Genomic DNA, 24,139 nt, shown 5'->3' with positions numbered 1-24,139 from the left:
CAGGCGTTACCTGTTCCATTGGAATGACCAGACCACAGATCCGTGTGTTTGTCTCGGAGACTTCACCTTCTCCAAGAGGACACCATTTCTTGGTGAGACTCTGTGTCAGAATGAAGAGGCCCTGAAGAGGCAAATGGTTCGGAATTAACTATGTTTCTGATAAGTCCTCAACGGTGATGGTAACCTCAAGAGACACCTCAGAAAGCCCCAGCATTCCTTATGTGGGTGTGGGAACAATCCAGGCACTCACATCACACCCACGTGCAGTGGCGTAATGCAAAATGTTGGTCCCGCCCTGCAGAACGTGATGAGAAGATCTCCCACATCTCACAGATATTAATTGGTTTTAGCTCAATGGGGGCCCCCTGAAGGTTTAGGCCCCGAAAGGGTTGTGGGGCCCCAGCACTGCTGTAGGTGTAGGGGCTGCATAACGCTACTGCCCAAGTACCAGATCACTCATTCGTGGAATCAAGGCATACAGCATACTACAGTCTCCTAGAAGTTAAATACAATTCCATTTATAAAAAAATGTAATTAATTTATGAATAATCAAACTCTTTTTCAATAACATCAGAGCTGTTTGAAATTTCACCTGGTATACATTTTACATTCAAATGCATTTATCAAAAACATAGCTGAGAAATTGGGAAAGCTTTCAAATACATTAAATAATTATTGTTCTTACTGTTCTGAGGACCTGAATTTAATTTTATTTGTTTCTTTTAAGTCTTTAATGTTTGTTATCTTTCCAGACACTCGGAAAACCTTTTCAAAGTCACTTGCATCCTATTGTTCTTCTCTTTGCTTTTTTCAGCATCTATTATCTGAAAGAGATCTTGTTACACCCACCCTTCTTAGCAGTGCGACGCTGAGCTACTCACCCAAGATTTTCTGTAAGGAAGAAAGAGGCAAGCAAAGATGGAGGCGATATTTATATATTGATATATCTTTCTCGCTCTACATCTGTAGGTATAGCGAGAAGAGAGGATGAGAGGCCAGGGGGGAGGTAGGCGAAGAAGAAAGAGAGAACGAGAGGAAACGAGGATGCCAGAGGAAACTAAAGAGCAGGATGTGAGGGGAATGAGAGAAGCAAAAATACATAACTAAAAAAGAGAGAAAAGGCAGGGTGGGAGGGGGGCGAGATAAACAAAAAGGGGGAGAATGCACGGGTCGGGGGTGGAGAAAGATAGAGAGAGCCTTGGAAACACAGCCACATCGACCGGGCCATGGCTCTGCAGGAGAGGATGCTGTCATTTATAAGCAAGCTGTACATTTTCTTCAGAGACAGTAAAGCCCCCATGAAACAGTTAAAAGACGCACATGTTTGAGAGAAGACAGCTGTTTAATGGAGTGGAAGACAAATATGTGGCCGGTCGCACGTAATCACAGTTCAATGTCCCTTGATGATGCAGCTGTCACTGACCAGCTCGAAGCTGCAGCTTTCCAGCGTTAGAGGTCACGAATGACTCCGGAAAAGTTCAAATAGAAGATTCAATATTTGAGGCCGCTTAGGTAGCTTGTACATTTGACCAGGTTAATAACCATCTAAAATGCACCACAAACATGGACATTTGGGTGATATCTGTCAGATGGAGTAAGGGGTTATGTTTGCAAGAACAGCATCAAAATGGCACTTTGCTTTTACATTCTCTGTAGGCAAGGCCACTGAAATGCGATTCAGGAGGACCAAGTGGCAGGACCCGCTCTCGGGCGATGCTACCGGTGGCATCGCACCGGGCGCTGATTTGGGGTGGAGGTGTCATTTTTGCAAGTATATTATCATTTTAGAAGCACCTTCTGCCGCGTTCCTGGCCTCTAGCAATTTTCAGGCATCAATGAAAATGTCAAGATAAATCTGGTGATTAATCATCTTCCTGGGAAGAGACCAGAGGTTTTTCTAGTGGAAGTTTTGACTCATCCTAAAGTAGCACTGAGGGTTAAAATGCCTGCTGCTAAGAACGTGTACTATGCAGATAACAAAGTTCATATACCGTAAATAGGTCAGAAGGTTACTGCTTCTGTAAAAGTCCTCCTTTTGTAACTTGTTTTTATAAGTCAATATCTTACTATAGAACATTGAGCTATTCATTGTCATCAAAGAGCTGCATGCAAACTGCAAGGTATATGTTAAAGCTATATGTTTTTTTGCCCAGTCTTTCATCACCCCAATCTTGTGAAAAGGGTTCATTTGGGTAGAAAACAATCTTATTATTAAAGAGAACACCTAACAATGACGTTATGTTTTAAAGTTTGAATTTGTGCTTTTCTAGAATAAGGACTCTTAAACTATATTGCCTACCAGTATCAATGACATGTCACTCCTACACTGCACCGTGTAGTCCTGTCTGATGGAACATATCCTATACAGTGATATACAAACGCATGATTGATTGTCTCTTTGTAACGTGTGTGTGATGTAAAGTGCTCTGACTCCTTACACTGGTATGAGTGGCGCTTTAAAAGTAAATGAATCTGGGAGACAGTGGTTATGGAGACCTGAAGGGCAATGTGAAAGGGTGCTAGTAAGGGAATCCATGGCAGAGGTGGTCATTGTGGGCGGGGGGCGCCAAAAGAGATTGTTGCAGACAGCGCCACTAGTGTAAAAGCCGCATGTGGGGGGGGGAAACTAATTTTAAAAGGAAAGGACATTTATTGGGAGTATTGCGGCCCTTTCGTGATAGACGTACTTCCTTTTTACAAATTTTAGTGACTGATCAAAGGTTCCCTCCTTATTAATCCCAGGTTGTCTCCCAAAAACAGCAATAAGCGACTTAAAGGGATCAAACAACCTTTGTGAGGGTCCTTCCACTGTGAGGCAAAACGTTATCATGTTCTTAGGAACTTTTGATCCATTTGAGATACAAACTTTTTTTGTTAAAATCTGCAAATGATGCAGCAAATGATGCATTACGTGACAAATGCAGCGAATCCATACCTATGCAAAATACGCAGCATTCCAGCCGCTGTCTATAGGTTTTCTTTAGCATAAGTGTAGATAAAAACTGCTGAACCAATGGTCCAAAAATAATTGACCCAAATATAACCACTATCGGGGAGAGATCATGATGGACTTTTCTGATTCCAGGGAGAGCTCAGTGTCTTTGTTATGCACCTACGGGACGGGACGTAAAGTGAATGCATTTATCTGAATATTTTTTGAGAGTCAGTGTTTTATTTTGAGACAGCACAGTTTGAAACAGAAAAAGGGAAAACTGTTTCTCAGCTTTTTTTTCTGACAATGAATTTGCTCATAATGTTGCCACTTGCCACCCTTCTCATGTATGCACAAAATTGTTCATAGTATTCAAAATGGCCACCTGACACAGATGACAATGTGCCAATAGCCTGGAGTCGTGAAAGTGACGTGGAATGCGTTGCAGGGTTTATGCTCTTGACTCGCTTCTCACCATTCAGGATCTACCTACTAGCTTCTGCAGGTCCAGGGAAACAGCAAGGAGTAGAAACTGCTGACGGTAACAGTCTCAGAGAACCCTGTTTCCTTTCTGTTCCTGTCAATGCCTTTGTGTTACCTGTAGCCAGGGCAGCAAGAGCACTTCTGTGATAGATACTGCCCCAGACTATCCCTAATCTGGTTGGATGGCTCAGTGTGTTGAATGCTTGCTGCTGACCAATGTGCTGATTTGAAGGTTAGGAATCCCATCGAGGCAGGCTCGGCATTACACCCTTCCAAGATCAGCAGTAATAGCAACTTTTGTTATTTACAGTGCTTACAAATGGCAGATGTAGTATGGAGTGCTAGATTAGAAACAAATTACAGTTACAATGTGTAGGAAAGTAGGATCTGCTTCTTATGTTAGTTAGTTAGTAAAAGTATGTTTATTAGACCATTGGTCTCCAAACAAAATACATGTTACAATAAATAGTTTTAAACATGTATAAAAAATTCCACAGATACTTTAAAAAGAGACAAATTTTCATACAGCACTACACCCAATATTGTAATCAGCAATACAGTGAGACTTTAACTTAGGGATAGCGTTCCACCCTAGACACAATTTTCTAGAGCGTGACCTAATATTACTTCATGCCAAATTCTATACAACCATATTTGGTTCCAACAGAGTCCTTTTTACCGCCTTCATATATTTTGCCATGGGGATTGCTATATCAAGATTTGGCATGTCGGTAAGTAGGTTAATTGCTAAGAGGCGCTCAGTTATACCATATTTTAAAAACAAGGGTCGCAAAAACAGTTTCCACTGTGACACCCATTTTTGACAGTCTAGTAAGATATGTAGATTATCACCCTTGGTACCTAATCCACAGCGGCATTTACCATCCGGTTGTACCAATTCTGCTTTTCTGTTTCTCTGAGATACCCAACAGTTAATCCCTATTCTCCATCGGAGCACCTCGGCTCTTAATCCAGCATTAGGTAGTGTATCCAAATAGGAATACCATGTATCATTCTCCCAGCTATTTATCATATAATGGACTGACACGTTCTTTTTCAAATATATCATATCATTTTCCCTCGATATTTCTCTTCCTGTTGCTCTAAGCTCCGCATTTGAGGCTTCAACCGACAGTGTCGCCTGGTCAAATTTTACATTTAAATTGTTACACAGTGCGCACAATTTCATTCTGATCCTACTGACCCAATTTAAATCGCTGTGCAGGATCTCCTCTTTACACCATTGTGACACTTTTGTGACTTCCTCGGATCCCAATCTTTTCCAAAATCTTAGAAGGGCCACTTGTACCTGTATGTTCCATGAGGTCACACCTAATTCCAAGCGGATTGCCTGAATCATGGAGGAGCCGGGCAGTGACATCAACGGTTTTACACATTTCCCCTCCTCAATGTCCCAATTATTCTTCCCGCTCAAATATAAAACTTCGGCTCCATACTGCTATACCGAAGCTATACCGGCTCTCCTCACCACTATCGATGAATTTTCAAAGGTATCCGGCTATAAATTACACAAAGACAAGACAGAGGTTAAATCACTCAATAACTTAGGGAACAAAGATATCATAGGAGATTCAGGATTAACATGGCAGCCAGGTTGTTTTAAATATTTGGGGTTAGATTTTGATAGCGACCTAATCTCCACAACACGAATTAACGAGAACATCGCTCTAACCAAAATAAACAAACTACTAGAAGGCTGGTCGCCTAAATACTTATCCTGGTGGGGCAGGGCTGAAACCCTGAAGATGATGGTAACACCTCTGGTAAATTACTTGGCAAGTATGCTGCCAATGACCTTCTCCGAAGATTTCATTCACAAGGTGGAGAAGCTGTTTGGTACGTTTCTGTGGCAAGGGAAGAAGCCCAGGATATCAATGAAAAAGCTGCAACTAGCTAAAGAAACAGGCGGCCTGGGTCTCCCGAACTCCAGACACTATCAAACAGCGTTCCTATGCAAACAAGGCGCCCTGTGGCTAAACAAAGATCCAGACTATACCCCATTATGGATAGACATCAAAAAGGCTATACTGGGCACTATTCCACTCCCGGCCCTACCCACCATGGACCTTGCACACATACCCCATTCTAAATATATTCTGCTAAACACAAGAAGGGCTCTCCTGAAACTCGACCAGTCGAATCATAAAGGCCTAAAGCTCAAAAAGTCCACTTCCATAGCCCTTTGGCATAACCCTTTACTGAAAATCAACGGGACACCCCTCCAGTGGGAACACTGGTCCGCGAAAGGTATCAACATGGCTTGTGATCTCTTCAAGGGTACTGAACCTCTACCGTTCTCGTCACTACAAGCCACACACGCCCTCACACCAATAGACTTCTACGATTTTTTGAAACTAAAAGCACTCCTGTCTGCGCGCTCCTTGACTCCCTCTGAGCCATGGCTCTGGAGTTCTGTCCCACGCATCAATAAAGCAGGACATTTCGTTTCGAAGGTCTATAAAATGCTCCTCCCCCTTCCTCAGAAATCACACAGAAGAAATGAGAAGGGATGGGAAGCAGAGTCCAATGCAACGGGTATGACCTTCGACTGGGATATAATATACACTACTGCATTTAGGAATAAGATCTCCCCTATATTGTCACAAACTAAATTCATGTTAATTAACAGAACATATTGGACACCTGAGAAGCTCTTTAGACTTCAATTAAGAGATTGCCCAATGTGCTGGAATTGTGAGACAGAGGTGGGGGACTTGGCCCACATGTTATTTAATTGCCCCCTATTGAGAGGATACTGGAATAGAATATTTGACTGCATTGAGCATATTTTCAGTATCAAACCTACAAGGGAGTTTATCTATGTTATGCTGGGGGTACAGGAGCCGAACTTGCCTAATGAGGTTGACCTCCAACTACTTGATCTCCTTCTAACCTTAGCCTGCAAAGTTGTACTCTGCAAGTGGAAAAACGCTTCTGAGGTATCATTCAAAATGTGGCAAGAGTGGTTGTCCTTCCTAAGAGGTGCCGATAACCGAGCACTGCACTCATCTCCAGGGCGTGTCTCTCACAAAAAACTTTGGAAGACCCCTGATGCTACCTTAGACCACAGAGCTATTGTCAGACCACATAGCTTAAGTCAGCAAACACAAGTCCCTGTGTAATACCCTTCACCGAGTGACTGTCCTAGATGTCATCAAGATGAGAACCTATACTAGATATAAGAAGGCTATGCAACTGCAATTGTATTTGTATATGTAAATGTATGACCACGTATATGTTAACGTTCCCTTTTCTTTCTTTAGGTTTGCTACGCTAATGAGTCTAGTGATTCAATTACCATTTTTTTCTTTATCATTATCAGAAACTTTACTTGGAGAATTGCTTTTACTGTCTTTAATGCTTCTTTGCTCCTTATTGCATTGTCACGTGCTTTTCATTTCTATTCTAAAAATAAAAATGATTTGAATAAAAACATTTTTTTTTACACAGTGCGCACAATTTCATTCTGATCCTACTGACCCAATTTAAATCGCTGTGCAGGATCTCCTCTTTACACCATTGTGACACTTTTGTGACTTCCTCGGATCCCAATCTTTTCCAAAATCTTAGAAGGGCCACTTGTACCTGTATGTTCCATGAGGTCACACCTAATTCCAAGTGGATTGCCTGATCATGGAGGAGCCGGGCAGTGACATCAACCGTTTTACACATTTCCCCTCCTCAATGTCCCAATTATTCTTCCTGCTCAAATATAAAACTTCGGCTCCATACTGCACTTGTGGGGGTATCATTGCCTTATAGGCTTTCAGTAATGGTCTATGTGACATATCCCGTAAATTTGATTAAATTTCCTTAGCCCGCATCCTGATGTATGGGCTTTGGCAGTCTGGGCTACTAAATGGATATCCCATTTTAAAGACTTTTCAAACCAAATACCAAGGTATCTGTATTCGTTCACGATTTCTAGTTCAGTAGTTCCCAGGTACCAATTAAAATTCAGGGTTTTCTTCCCAAAACATAGGATTTTAGTTTTATCCATATTTACCGTCAGGCGTTTAGCCAAGCAATATTTATTGAAGGCAGCTAACTTCCTTTGCAAACCGATTTCCGTTTGGTCAAAAATTACCAAATCATCGGTGTACAGCAGACAGGACTGATGTTTCTCATGCATTTTGGGGCCAGCACTTCTACTCACTTCTAGAATAGATGGGAGATCAGCCAGATATATTGCAAATAATAAGGGGGCTAACACACATCCCTGTCTTAGGCCATTCTTAATCAATATTTTCGAGTCAAGGCTCCGTCTACGTCTTTAATGACTTGTGCCCAGTTATGTTTATGTAACTCCTGAATAATTCTCAAGAGCCCCTCGGGGATATTAAGTTTTCTTAGGGACTCCCATAGGCAATTCCTATCTGCTAAGTCGAATGCCGCGCGGAAGTCTACGAAACAGCAGCATAACTTCCCCTGCTTTTCCACAGACTTCCTCGCCACAGCCCACAGTGCGAAGCAGTGATCGATCGTGGAATGCCCCTTCTTGAAGCCTCCTTGCTCCACTGGCATGATCGACCACCGCTCCGCCCAGTCATTCAAACTGCCCAAAATTATTTTGGAGAATACCTTTTCCCCGATATTCACCAAATTAATGAGTCTATAATTTTTGGGCGCTTTTCTATCACCCTTCTTGTGGATCGGTCTAATTACTGCTCCCCTCCACTTTTCGGGGATCGTGTCTGACTCCAATATAGCCAGAAACATGTAGGAGAGAAATTGCGCCCACCAATCTTGCTGGGATTTTATAATAATTGCTGGCAGGTTATCAGGACCTGCAGCACGGGTTAGGTTTAAGTTTCTTATGATTCAATATACCTTTTCTGTTGTAAATAAGGGTTTTAAATCTACTACCGCCTCCATCCAGGGACCAATATCCCCACCTTCTTCTTCAGCGTATGTTCCATATAACTCACCTAAATATTCTTCCCAAGCGGCTTCCTCTACTACACAGGGCATAGCCCCGTTAGCCTGTCCTGATGCTTCCTTTATCAAATTCCAAAACTTACGCAAGTTTTTAGATTCAATAGTTTCCAGCAAGTTAGCCCAGCATTTCTCTTTGAATACCCTCTTCAGGTTTCTAACTAACGTTTTATATTCCTTCCTCATGTCACTTAAATTTTTATGCCTTATTGGATCGTATTTTTTCCTCAGGGTTCTTTCTTCTCTTCTTATTTCTCTTTTCTTATTTAGACACTCCTCATTAAACCAACTTGGCTGTTTACCTTGCTTTGATTGTTTAATAGTGGTATATGAGTTCCTGCTTTTTAGGTCTACCTTAAGGCACTGCACCATTTCTTTTATCTTTTTCTCAAACCACGCACTTTCTTAGTCCTAGCGTCTTCCAAGCCCACTTTATGTTGGAATCCTGCCAACTTTTCCATATACGGCTCGGTTAATCTTGTTGTCAGCCGTTTAGGGTACTCTACTTGTTGAGGGAGCACCAGTTCTCTAGAGTTTAGGAGTCCCCATGCTAATGCAAATTGCAAAATATTGTGGTCACTACCGTCACAAGGGGTTATCTGAAACCCCTTGATAAGGTCAAAATTCCATGCTTGCATAAATACATAATCGATCGGACAAAGTTGGGAACCAAACTTAAAGGTCTGCTTTGCCGGACAGTCTGTTTCCCATCTGCCGTCCTTTTTGCCCCAGAAGTTTGCCCAACTTCATGTCTTGTTTAGAGATGATACAATTTGGAAACGATGCTGGGGGTATGTTATTTGAGCTCAAGAGGTCTTTAAAACCATTGATCATTTCTCAAGGTGTTCAGTTTGTGATTGAAATCCTCCATTACGATTATTGCATAGTTTCCGAACTTTTCACACAGTATATCCAGGTCATGTTCAAAACATGGCATTTCACTCTCATAGTCTTCATTTGATTCCCATTGCATATAAACATTTACAATTATCATGTGACCATACAGCCCTTCCGAGCCCAGCAAGGATACATCACTAACCAGTAACCATTTGCAAGTTGCATTTACAATCCTGACCCTTTTTGCTATCTTAGTCGAGACAAGCGTGATAATGCCCCCAGCAGGACTACCAAATCTTTTCCTTCTTGCTGGCTTATGTAGTTGTACAAAACCTTCAAAAATGGGGGTATTGTCGCATAGCCAGGTTTCCTGCAGCCCTACTATTTCAGCACCTCGGGCTGGGGTCTTTATACTTTCTACCTTTAACTCCCCCCTTGTCCATTTATATTCCAGGATAACAGGTTCATGCTATGCGACACCCCTCCTCCCTAATCAACATCGCTGAGACAGTCATCTACGAAATTTTGCCCAAATTGGGGGCCTGGCCAGCTGTCATTAAGGGATCAGTCACCCCACGGGTTTCCTGTCCCATGGTTCTCAACTACCATTCTCATATTTTCACCTGCCCTTCCCTCGCCTAAAATCAGACTTATCTGTCTTCTTCCCAAGCCTGAGTGGCAAGCTAAAAAGGTTCTGTCCTGCTGATTCCTCTTCTCTATTTCCCTGGCTGGTATCAACCTTATACCTTCTTTTATTATCTCATTTTCCGCCCTCACAATTGCTGTTTTTACCAAACTTGAGTACAATAATACCCTAGTAAATTATTTTCCGTCAATATCCTTACTAAAGCCTACTTGTTTTAAATCCTTTGATCCCAACCCCCTCAGACTAGGACATTTAGCGAAGGAGTATACTAGTTGGGAGCGATTTAGGGGTATAACCTTCCTACCTTTTTTTCCCCCTTTCTCTAACTCCACGGGTTCGAGATATAGCCACAGATTATCCTCACCCTTTACAGGAGTGGTACCGGATTGCATCTCCTCCATCCCATACCATTCCCTTCCTCTTTTTACCAAGGTCTCTCCCCTGTCTACTACTTTATTCGTGTTCATTTGCCCCTGAAGTAAACTCCATGAATTGATCGCCTTAGCTTCTCCTTTATTTGAATGCGCTAGTTTTGTTTGCTCCTTCCTTACCATTGCTACCTCCCCCACCCGTACACTATTTTTTGGGAACCTCATTGTCCTCCTATTTCTTGCTATAACTCTGTCTTCTAGGGGGCTTACTGATTCTTCTCTCCCTTTCTTCGCAGTGTTTGGGATTCCCTCCAGCCTTTTTTCCACTGCCCTTGACTTCTTTTTTAAGGGTACTATTCTTCTCTCTGCTCTTTGTATATTATATCGCCTATATCCATAGAGGTCCTTCCATCTATTTACCAACATCGGGCGTCTCGATATATAAATCTCCTGGTAGTCATTCGGCTGCTCACTGTCCCTCTCCTCTGCCTGCAATGGGGGGTCCTGAGTCTGGATCGGCCTCAGTATTGTTGGCATCAGCCCCCTAATTCCTTGCAATTCCCCTACAATATTCTGAAATTGGACTTCATGAGTTTTTAGAACATTATTATTTAACATTGCCACTTCCAGCAACCCTTGCAAGATTTTTTGCAGCATTAACATTATATCTAGCATTGACGCTGAAGCGGTTGCTGATATATCTATACCCAGAGTATTGCTACACGCTGAATTTTCTGTGAGTCCTGCACCTTGCATCCCATGATGCTCTATGCTCTTTACGGTTGCCGATGTTCTAATCTGATCAGAGTCACTCCTCTGTTCGGATGTATGACATTACAATGCATGCTTTTACCACGCATGCCTTTACAACGCGGTATTTACAACGAATACCTTTACAACGCATAGTGCTTTGGGGCGCTGGATAGTGAATAGTTTAATTTACTATTCCAACTCCAGTCCCCGTGGATAATAGGGAAGGTGTTGGATAGTAAATTAAATCTATTCCCTATCCTAGAGCGTCCCCCAGCGCAATGCGTTGTAAAGGTATTCGTTGTAAATACCGCGTTGTAAAGGCATTGCGTGGTAAAAGTTGCGTTGTAAAGGATGTTTACCCTCTGTTCTCTTCTGGAGTTGGTTAAGTTCATCCCTTCACAAGACAGATCAATACCATCTATCAAAGAGAAGATCCGAGGTGAAGAGGATAATCTAGGTTCCGGAATGGTCTCGATAGGACTTTGATTCAGTTGGTTACTGAAGGGTACATCCGGGCTGCTTACACAGTCCTCCAGGTCCGTTTGTTCATACAATAGCTCTTTATTTAAATCTTTGTTCAAATCCGGGGTTGTCACAGGGGTTTGTAATTTTTTAAAATGCTTCCCTACAAAGTCTTTAATTGATTTGGAAACGTGTGCGCCTCCCTTTAATCCACCTTGTGTGCCTTCGCTTGTGTCTTTATTTCTTTTGGAAGACCTTTTTGGCACACTTCTGGGTGATCTCACACTCGCTCCCTGGAACTCATTTTCAGGTATCGTTTCCTTAAGGGTGTTATCCAGCTCTTTCTGACCTTTTAGGTTTTTAGTCTTTTTTGGTGCCATACTGCAGTGTCTTTGGTTCTTTACTTAAATAAATACTTATTTACCTAACCTCTCCGGACAGCACGCTCTCAGCAGCGCAACACAGCACTGTCTGCCTCTCACTCACTCTCTTGACCGGGAGTCTAAGTAGTGAGAGTTGTTGGATTTTAGCGGGACACAAGCCAGGTACCTTCCTCCTTCCACTTCCCCCTTATTCCCAGCTGGTTATTCTTTATGCGTCTGGGACTGCCGGGGGGGTGGGATGGGGGAGAGGCAGGCACTTAGAGCTCCTTCTCCTTCTCCCCACCCTACTTTATTCTTGGGATTCTAGGGTTTCTAGGTGTACTGGTAGTCCTTCCTACCTGTCCCGCTCTGGCTCTTTAGAATCTTTAGTGGATCTCTTTTGTCTGTTCAGGCTCGGCTTTCCCCTCTCCTTCCTCCTGGGGCTAGGTCAACTCAAGCCCGCTTAGCATCAAATGGCCCTGGTGCTTACCGACTCTCTCCTGCTGCGCGACACGGTTCTGCCTGGCAGCTCCTAAAGACTCCGGGGGGGCCTCCGGCCGCTCTATCACTCTTGCGCTAGCCCCAGCACAACACCACTATAATGCCGCATAGAGCCCTCTCCGGGGTCCGAGGTATTTTCTCGGCAAGCCTCCAGTGGGGCAGCGCCTCCCCGCACTCCACGCTGCCGGCCAGTCCTTCTGAGGCTCCGCCGTCACTCCGCCGCACTTCGCCGCCTCAGGCAGCTGCTGCTGCTCGGTCTCTCGCGATTTCTCATGAAATTGTCCCCCCGAGCTCCGAGGCCGCGCCGCACCGCCTCAGTCAGCTGCCGCTGCTGCTCAATCTCACCATCGGCTCTCTCGAACGGACGGTCAGCTGCAAACTCCGGTCTGGAACTCTCACCGCTTCTCAGCGCTGCAAGGCGCCGTCATCTTCAATGGTTACCCGCACTTTTTGCTTGATGTTACACTGTTTTTGACTAGTCTGACTGAGATCCTGCTAATCAGGACCCCAGTCTATCAGCTTTCTCCCAAAAATGTTATGTCATGTACTTAGGTACAATCCAGATTGGGTACTGGGGTAACCTTGTCAGTCCCTAGTATATGTTACAACTGTACCCAGGGCATAGGTACCCCAGAGGCCTCCCATGAGCTGAAGCATGTATTATGCCACCCATGAGAGGCCATGCAAAATGGATCTACAGGCCTGCCATTGCAGCCTGTGTAAGTTGGAGCATGCACCACTTACTTAAGATATAGGTTTACTATATCTATAGGTCACTACACTTAAAACCTATCAGTCACCCCTCTAGCAGGCCTTGACATTGCAGAAGGCAGGGTGCTAGGTTTTACGTGAGAGGGTGTCCCTGCATGAGCAGAACACCCCTGCAGCCTTCGGAGACCATTCTCCCGGGTTGTCGGTGGCGCAGCCAGACATATAGGTAGAGGTGCATTATATGCTTGCGTAAAATGCTATCTCGAAAACGGCTGCAACAAAACATGTCGTGTTTGGTATCAAACACCTTGGAATCATACATCCACACCGGTAACTGCTGTGGGAGGTATGATTCCACCGTTTTGGAGTGAGCTTTGTGGGGTCCCTGGTTTTCCCGGTACCAACCTTCTCGAGCCCGACAGCACAAAATGGTTGCTGCTGACCAGAGACACATTCCTGCCCTCGTGCTGTTGAGCCAACCTCGAGCAGGGGAAGGCAGCACAATAGGCATCCTGTCACAGGGAGGTGTGACTACCTCCCAGACAACATTTAGTGTATTGGGGCTGGGTGGGTGCACTTCCAAAGTGCCTAAAAGTCTGCACGAGGGGCACACTTGGTGTCCTTGTGCATAGTCCAGTTTAAACCAGCCCTTGGAGCCATTGGCTCCTGCTCTGGCATGAAATTGGACAAAGGACATGGGAGTATCCTCCCCACTGTCCTGACCCTCCTCTGTGAGGGTCCCCAGAATCTGTCCAACCCTCTCCCATGGGTACAAAAGGACTTACCTGTCTGCAGGACCCTAGATTCGATGTGGGCAAGATTCTGAACAAGAAACCACTGACCTTTGACCGTCTGGACACTCTGGACTTCACTGTACATCGACTAGGTATGGCTTTGTCTCCCTCTCTGTCCAAAGCATCGACTGTGTCCGTATGCCATAGAGGCTCTATGCAGGACCTGTGGAGCATCAAGGACAACTGAAGTTATCTCCCTTGGGGTGAAGGAGTCACTCCCCTGCATTCGCAGGCATGGTAACACAACTGACCAGTCTGCTGATCCTGAGATTCTATGGACTCTGGAGGCTCCAGCAACACAGGAGGTCGGTTCCTATGTTCTTTGAGGTTGAGCCGCCCTCTCAGCAAGTCTGAGGCCAGTATCCTTTCTGGGGTCTGCATAACCTGAACCCCTGTGCACCATGTAGTTTTGCAAGTGCATATGCTTGTTGGCGTTTCCTGAACAAGTGCATTAGGCTACGACTAGCCCCAACCTCTCGTCACATTTTCACCAAAGAACTTTGGCCCCCTTGCACTGGGTGCTCTGTGGGGCATTGCTTAGTAGTAGTAGTAAAATACTTTATTGCATTAATCATTTGATTATAATAAATAGAAAATAGACAGACATAAAAATAGAATAAAACAGTCACATATTTACCATGCGGAGTATCGTAAAAGAAAAGATATACATAGGTCATGATACCTATCTTTGCATCTATATACAGATCCAATAAAAACCATCTAGTCAAGTAATATTTTATAATTATGCTCTAAAAACTGTTCCATCCTTCTGATTGCACTTTCCCCTGTGAGCCTAAAACAATAACGTATATCCTCTGTGGTTGTTCTTATTTTGGCATTATTAAATATGGGGCGTAAATGTAATCTCTGTGTGGGCAAAAGCCTTGGGCAAATGCATATTAAATGTTCAAGAGTTTCCTTGCCAATTCCACAAAGCCGACCTCCCTGAGTATCTTTGAGAGCCTTATTCCAAGTCCCTTCAAACTCCCCTATTGGAATATAGAATTGTCTGAACCTTACATATTTCTGTTTAATGTAGCTGGTCAAATTCCATCCCAAGTATTCTTGAGCCTGCTGGGTGTATGAATCAAATATTAAGTCTGTGTGTTTATATTTCCCGGCTTGTAGGCGATCTAAATTCCACTGTTCTAGCTTTAATGTTTTTCCTATTAGCTTTTTCCGCACATCCCTGGATATTTGTCCCATCTCCTGAATATCAGGCAGTTCATAAAGGTCTGTTTCCATCATTGTAGTAGAAAGTTGCAGATCTCTCACTGTTTTACTCCACAGTTTCTTCATTATTAGATGTTTCAATGTACATGAATCGGCCTTAGCACAATCGAAAATGTAGTTAACACAACTGATCTTATGCAGCATTTCTAGAGATTTTAGGCCGAATTCCAACCTTATCATACAATGTGGAGTAGCCTGTCGTAAATGGAGTATGGTACGAATGCTTGTCATAAAACATTTTTCAAAATCAAAAATGACTTTCTTATTCATAGGAGGAGATGTGTACAATAGAAACTGAATCATTTTCATCTGTAAAGCTTTTAGAGATGGAATAATTGCATTACCTCTGCACAGTTTCATAAATCTCACGATTGATTTTGTGATAGTTATTGATTTTTACTGACAGTGTGGTTTGACCATGATAACCTTTTGTCAAATGTTACGCCGAGGTAGTTATATTGGTCCACTACCTCGATTAGAGTGTCTCCTAAAGACCACATTTTTGATGGTGGGACCCTCCAAATGTAACAATTTTTGTTTTAGATAAGTTAGCTATCAGACCTTTCACTTTGTTGTATGTGTCTAGTTGGTTTAGTTGATGCTGTAATCCATTAGGAGTTAAGGATAGGGATACTAAATCATCGGCATATGCTAGGTATGGTATTTTTTTGTCCCCTAATTTAGGTGCCACACCCATATCTGAATTTAACACTGAGTCGATATCTGCTATGTACATGGAGAATAATAAAGGCGCAAGGACACAGCCTTGTTTAAGACCGTTGGAGGTATCCAATTTTGGAGATAGTGTATTATCATGCGCCAGCTTCACCCTGACCCATGTGTCCGAGTGCAAGGCAATAATAAAATTTAAAAGGTTCAGATCAACCTCCCATGCTGTTAATTTATTCCACAACCTTTGCCTGTTGACCTTATCGAATGCTGTGGAATAGTCCACAAAACAGGCGTATAATGTTATTTTCCGCAAGCTTGCCTTTTTACCCATCATGGCCAAAGAAACAATGTTATCAAGGGTCGAACACCCTAAGCGAAAACCAGTTTGCGTTATTGGTATTAATAATTTTTCTTCCGCCCATCCCCTTAATTTATTCTGGTGGTGCTTCGCAAACAGTTTTCATTCAAAATCCAGCAATGCTATTAATCTATAGCTGGACAGATCCTCTTTTGGGCCTCGCTTATAAATCGGGTGATTAATCGCTCCTTTCCAGGAAGATGGTATTATTCCGCTTTTAATTACCTGTAGGAACAACTGTTTTAACATCGCACTCCAAAATGTTATGTTAAATTTTATCAAGCCGATAGGGATACCATTAGGTCCTGCTGCCTTGGATGAGCGAGAACTCTTTATTAATTTGACAATGTCATCTTCAGTTATTTCTGCAAGTGAACCATCCACGTTAGTTGTCATATATTCACTTATAACAGATGATTTGTATAAAGATTTGATGTGATTTTCCCACTTGTGACTTGAGGCAAAAAAATCATCCGGCTGTTTATACCAACTTGTACCGTGTCCCACCAGGGACCAAAAAGCTCGCTCATTCCTAGTCGAAACAGCATGATATAGTTTAGCATAAGCAGTATCCACACTATCTCTCTTTATCTGTAAGTTCCTATTCTTAAATAATTTCTTTGTGTCTTGTATTTTCATATTCCTCTCATTCGATATTGGAAGTTTTAAGATATAGCGCATCTCCTTACGATAGAGTCTCTTTGATTCCATTAGTTTTGAACTCTTTGTTACAGTAACATTTAGTCGCGGCTCTTGTATACTTGCTACAAGACTGGATAATATATTTTTTTAAATAGATTGCCAGGCATCCGACCAGTTGTCTCCAGACTTTAATACAATCATGTCTTTCTCAGTAGAGACTGTCATGGTTTTTTCAAGTTTCGATGCCTTCAATTCTATTTTATTATTCCAGATAAGTCTTTCCCCATTTACAGCGGTCAATCTTCCACTATTGGCCGTTGTGTGTGTCTCCCAGTGATCGGACTTGATACTGATGACTAACCATTGAGGATCATGATCACTCTTGGCTCTAGGTAAAATGGCATACTTTTTACATAAATAAAAATGGGCATAATGAATAAGTATAAAGTCCTTAGTGGAAGACCCCATCGGCCCACGGAATGTTACGGAAGCTGGTTGATCATCTTTTAGTCTTCCATTAAGAGTTCTATATCCTAGATCAGTCAACAAGACATATGTATCTCGAGATGAGGTACCAATCTTTTTTACCTTGTTTTGTGAAGGACGTACTACTTGCGGAATATTATAAGCCCTGCCTGGTTCCTCCCCATTAACAGGGTTATTCGTCAGGGGCAACAGAGTAGTAAATCTGTTTGAGGTCCCCTTGTGACTCCTGTGCCTCTGTCCTGTGAGTCCTCTTGAGGGTCAACTCTGCTTATCCTGGGCTTCCGTGGTTGCTCCGGGCCTTTCCCAACTCCCCTTGCTGTGGTGAGTCCCTTGGTCCTTGCTGGACCAGACTGTAACCTTCCTTGACCTTCTTCATGGGTTGCCGCTACCAAGGCTTGTTGGTGCTCCCACCGGACACCGACCCCTCAGCACTCAACAGCCTTTGTGGGACAGCTCATATATGGCTCCTGGTCATCCTCGACATCTTCTGGTCCCTGCAGCTGTGGAGTCAAGGTCTCCATTGTCACACCAGAAGCACCGGACATCGGTGGGCATTCGTCTACTGAGCCCCTGGTCCCTCATAAGTGACCCAGTCTCTGTCCCCTCTGCTATCAGGTACTCTTCACCAAGAATTCACCTTTGGATTCCAATGGACACTTTCCTTCTTTCCTGCAGTGGACTTTACTTGAAGTCCTCCATTGAGATCGACAGCAGTTTCCAACACTACTGCAGCCCTATGCACCCAGCTTCCCTGGGATAGGTAACTCTGGTACTACATTATCCAAGGGTGGGGTGGCTCTTCAACCTCCTATGATCCATAGGGCTTCCTCATAATCCACTGGGATTAAACTTTATAACTGCAACCACGACTCTCCCATTGAATTGTACGTAGCACGCGGTTGTGTTCTCACACTGCACCTGTCCTCTGTAGGGTCCCTACTTACTCACCTGGGGTGCTTCCTTGGGGTCCCAGCAATTTTACAACCTCGAGACACTGTCTTGACTCGACTCGTGGTTCTTATACCACTATTTTAGTATATGGTTTGGTCTCCCCCTGAAGTCCACTATGTATTATTGCTACTTACATTTATTTCTGTGCTACAGTATTGTGTGCTTTGTGTTTATCTGCATGTAGCAGATACTGTAAGGTATTTAGAGTGTGTTGTGATAATAAATACATATTTTTATACCTACTGTGTAGTTCTCCTTTCATTTAACCAATACTATAACGTTGCATTCTGTTAAAACAAGCTGCTTAACATTCCTTCAAGACTAAGCCTGAAGGCTGCTCTTCACAGCTACCACTTGGATAGCTTTCTAAGGTTATCTTTGACCTCTTAAATCACCATAAGGGTTGTTGTGCTGGTGCAAGGTGCCCACTTTAATTAGTGGACATCACATATCGGGCCAACTTCTCACACAATTATACCCACAATTCTGATGGGTGGAAGCGAGCTAAAACATGTAAATGACTGTTTTTTTAAACTGCTGGGAATGTGGAGATGAAACCAACAATTTTACGGGCATAGCTGTCATTGGTGTAGCACTGTCACGAGGAACACTTGCACCCAAGTATGGCTCTCTCTTGCTGCCTGAACAGAGGGATTGAGGCTCCTTTGCCTTCCGTGCTTTAAGGCACGACACCATTGCTATGCTCTGAAGAATTTTCACAGTGCTCGGTTTAACTGTCACATACTCTGGGAGGAATCCAGGTCATGTCATGTTAAACTAGACTCAAATAATATTGAACAACCATGGACAAAATGAAGTTTTATCTCTTGCCTGGTGTAGTTAGTTTCTGGAGTTCTGGTTATGCTTTCGTTTAGACTAACAACAAATTCACAGCCAGGGTTTGAGGGCATTAGTTCTCAACCTCCCCAAAGCTGTCTAAGTGACCTGATGACGAAGCTAGTATCCAAATTTTACATTTAAATAATAGTTTTTAGGTCTCGTCCTATTCCATTCTGCAAGGAATGAATAGGACGAGACTATTGGGGCTAAACTAATAGCTAAACTAAGCTCTGAAAAATGCGGATTTCCAGAAGTGCATGTGGTCTCGTGAACGCACTTCTATCCGCCTGCCTCGCATCACTACATGAAAGCCATTTGTTGCTTGTTCACACTTCTTTCATGGCCGCGAGGCCGTGCGTGCTTCAAAGGGATCTGCTCACTTCTCCTCCCCCCTCGCCAAGAGCTTCACATTTCAGAGAGCTCTCCCCCGCCAGCGCGCGCTTGTTTTTTCAGACCACTGCTCGAGTATTTTACTAGCACTCTGGGATATTCTTGTGACACTGTCCCGTTTGCTTCCTTTTGCATAGGCTGCAGGACTAGCTCTACAGATCCTTCACACTTGACGGGGGGAGCGACAGCGCACATTTTTAAGGATTCCGTTTTTTTTGTCTTGTGACATTAAATCCTTTACCAGATCTGACACGGTCTCCTCTTGGTGAAGGCAGCAGCGCTTAAGCCCCTTTTTATGTCTCGCCTGAGCCAACCCTCTACCGTAGTGCCCCTTCCTCTTGCTACTGAGAGTGACAGCACACGGGTCTTAAAGCGCCTCAGTACGGACACATTCAGGGAGTTCTCGCAGCTCACCTCTCTCTTCTAGGCTGCGCTGTGTGCTGCAGTCTGGGCGCTGAGGCATTACCATTCTGGTGAGATCAAAGGTTATACATTTATCAGCTTAACCTGCACATTTACATCTTCAAAATCTGATGGCTCATTCAGTATTTTCTCATTTCTCATTGTAAATAAAAAAACTAGCATTATTTATTAAATTAGGACCTAGTATTAACTGCCCCAAAGGAAATTCACTTTAAAAGTACAATACAAATATGGCCGTTTTACCTACATTCACCTCAAATGTTTACGTAAGCCACTCTATCGACTGGGAACCAGGCAGCTTTTGAAATCGGTACCAGTTGCTGTATCCACAACCCCTTCATCATCCCATCTCCAAAGCCTCCAGGCACTTTTTAACGCTACCTCAACCACTTACCCACCTCAACTTATTTTCATTTTTTAATTAATACACAATTGTTTTATTTATAGCCGTGAATCTTACATGCTATTTAATTTATTGACCTTTTCCTCAATCTAATGTTTTAAATCACATTGAATTATTATTATTAATTACCCCTAACCTAGCCCTAAATGTAACGCTTACGGCGATCACTGTTTTTAATTTAGTTCAATGCATGCCATCGATTTAAATGTAATATACGATTCCTCTGAATGCATGCTATCACCGTCTTCTTCCTAATGTACATACGCAGTGTCGACGCCGGTACATACTCGCATGAGGACAGAGCCGAGAGCACAGAATACATCATTATGTCATGGGCCGAAGTCCCGGTGGAGGCAGGTCGCTGTGATCTTCAGACCCCCACTCCCCATCTTTCTGGCCAAAGGCTAAATGCTGGCTTCATTTTTAAATACACATTACGCATGAGCGCCTCTATAATGGGAAAGCGGGATTCTCTTCCGGCAATGTGCCTTGTAAAAACATGATTTGATGATGTCGTTTTTAGAAAACACTGGCTTGAACACGCACTATGTTAACTGCAAGCACAAGCTGAAGATGCACGCGTAAAAAGCTAACGGGACCGGATTCGACATAACCTGCAATCCGCATGTTTGTCAACATGTCACCTTCTGTCAAGTGCTCGAGGTGTTCAAATCAATATTTAAAGCGGACATTTTGCGCAGTGCTGTAAGCAATCAAGTGCATACTTCATTAAAAATAATTACCCGCTGTCTGTTCGTACTCAACTAAAACACCATCATGTGCTGCAGGAACAGGCGCAGTTTGGGGAGCAGGGCCACAGCAATGAAATATATATGTTTTGAGTCCAAAGATGCCACTTTTTAATGACCTCAAACACGGGTTGGCTTTGGTGCCTCAGAATGGGAGCATGTTAGGTATGCGTTTTTGGGGACTTTTCTTTAACGCAGTCAAAATATTTTGATCAAAGGAGTTAATGGCATTAACACAGAGAATAAACCAATATTTCGTTTTTATGGCATTTACAGAAGATTGCCTTGACTGGGGTCGAAGTCCAGCGCACTTGTGTCTCTGGACAGGATAAACTCAGGTTAAGAAAGGGTTACTAAGGTTTCCTGCTGTGTCACTGAAAACCACTACAAATTATCCCGGCATAGCCAATAGGTCTTACTTTTGGGACCTTATAAGTATTTAGTTATGCAGCACAATATCCTTGTTTAACTTTATGGTTCCATTTGAGAACATTAAGGGATACACATTAGTACCTTCTGAGTAGATGGTGCACAGCGTGGACAAAGGAATGCGCATTTCCCGGCCGCTTGCATTTCCCGGCCGCTTTTCATTATTCATTATTCTGCCCTCTGTTAGACTCGTTTTTCCCTTGTTTTTTTGCCCTTCTGCCCTCTGTTAGACTCGTTTTTTGTGCCCTTCTGCCCTCTGTTAGACTCGTTTTTCCATTGTTTTTCTGCCCTTCTGCCCTCTGTTAGACTTGTTTTTGTGCCCTTCTGCCCTCTGTTAGACTCGTTTTTCCTTTTCTGACCTTCTGCCCCGTTAGACTCGTTTTTTGTGCCCTTCTGCCCTCTGTTAGACTCGTTTTTCCCTTGTTTTGCTGCCCTTCTGCCCCCTGTTAGACTCGTTTTTTGTGCCCTTCTGCCCTCTGTTATACTTGTTTTTCCCTTGTTTTTCTGCCCTTCTGCCCTCTGTTAGACTCGTTTTTTGTGCCCTTCTGCCCTCCGTTAGACTCGTTTTTTCCTTGTTTTTCTGCCCTTCTGCCCTCTGTTAGACTGCTTTTTGTGCCTTTCTGCCCTCTGCATCACCACATCATCACTCAGCTCTACCCCAGCATCACTCAGCACCACCACATTATCACTCAGAACCACCACATCATCACTCAGCACCACCACAGCATCACTCAGCACCACCACAGCATCACTCAACACCACCACAGCATCACTCTGCACCACCACAGCATTACTCAGCACCACCACAGCATCACTCAGCACCACCACAACATCACTCAGCACCACCACAGCATCACTCAGCACCACCACAGCATCACTCAGCACCACCACAGCCTCACTCAGCACCACCACAGCACCACTCAGCACCACCACAGCATCACTCATCACCACCACAGCACCACTCAGCACCACCACAGCATCACTCATCACCACCACAGCATCACTCAGCACCACCACAGCGCCACTCAGCACCCCTCAGCACCACTCAGCACCACTCAACACCCCTCAGCACCCCTCAGCACCACTCAGCATCACTCAGCACCCCTCATCACCACTCAGCACCACTCAGCACCACTCAGCACCACTCACCACCACTCAGCACCACCACAGCATCACTCAGAACCACCACAGCATCACTCAGCACCACCACAGCATCACTCAGCACCACCACAGCATCACTCAGCACCACCACAGCATCACTCAGCACCACCACAGCATCACTCAGCACCACCACAGCATCACTCAGCACCACCACAGCACCACTCAGCACCACCACAGCATCACTCAGCACCACCATAGCATCACTCAGCACCACCACAGCGCCACTCAGCACCCCTCAGCAGCACTCAGCAGCCCTCAACACCCCTCACCACCCCTCAGCACCACTCAGCATCACTCAGCACCCCTCATCACCACTCAGCACCACTCAGCACCACTCATCACTACTCAGCACGACCACAGCATCACTCAGAACCACCACAGCATCACTCAGCACCACCACAGCATCACTCAGCATCACTCAGCACCACTCAGCACCACCACAGCACCACTCAGCGCCACCACATAATCACTCAGCGCCACCACAGCATTACTCAGCACCACCACAGCACCACTCAGCACCATTACAGCACCACTCAGCACCACCACAGCATCACTCAGCACCACCACAGCATCACTCAGCACCACCACAGCACCACTCAGCACCACCCCAGCATCACTCAGCACCATCCCAGTATCACTCAGCATCACCACAGCACCACTCAGCATCACCACAACACCACTCAGCACCACCACAGCATCACTCAGCACCACCACAGCATCACTCAGCACCACCACAGCACCACTCAGCACCACCCCAGCATCACTCAGCACCATCCCAGTATCACTCAGCATCACCACAGCACCACTCAGCATCACCACAACACCACTCAGCATCACCACAGCACCACTCAGCATCACCACAGCACCACTCAGCACCACCACAGCACCACTCAGCACCACCACTGCATCACTCAGCGCTACCCCAGCATCAATCTGCGCAACCATTCAACAACAACTGGTTCAAATGTGTTCTCTCAATATTAAAATACACTGAACATAATCTTCACAAAAGTTATTTACAAAAGTTTAAGCTATTGCCATTATAAATTACAATCACTTTTATTTAAGTATTAATTATTTAAAAAATTAAAAGCCATTGTAATTTGTAATATCAATACATCTAAGTCACGTAAATACAAAACATGTTGCATTACAAATGCTATAGGTGTCACATTTGCGAAACTTATAACTATTGGCATTGTAAATGACAAAGCGATTAATTTAGCTATTTTCAAAACCAACACATAAATAAAAAAATTGTCATTTACAAGACCAATAGCTCAAACTTTCCTAATGCGAGACCTATTGCATTGCAAATGCTTGTTTAGTTGGTCTTTTATCCGAACAAGCATGTATATAGATCAATTTTATGTACAATTATCATTACTCAATCGAAGTTGGCCCTTATTTTTCCAACCACAAAAGTGGAAAAGATAGTGTTAGCCGTGCTGGGATCCGTAGTTGAGACTTGCAGACAATACACAGATCTCAACAGTGGGTGCTCAACTAACTGAGCTATCTTAACAACATTGCAACGTGTGAACAGACATTTAACAAGTCATGTTCAACTATTAATAAGACAGAAGTGGAGTGC

Source organism: Lissotriton helveticus, chromosome 5_1 (assembly GCF_964261635.1).
Source record: "Lissotriton helveticus chromosome 5_1, aLisHel1.1, whole genome shotgun sequence".
Classification (NCBI taxonomy): Eukaryota; Metazoa; Chordata; class Amphibia; order Caudata; family Salamandridae; genus Lissotriton; species Lissotriton helveticus.
This window is presented reverse-complemented; position numbering follows the sequence as displayed.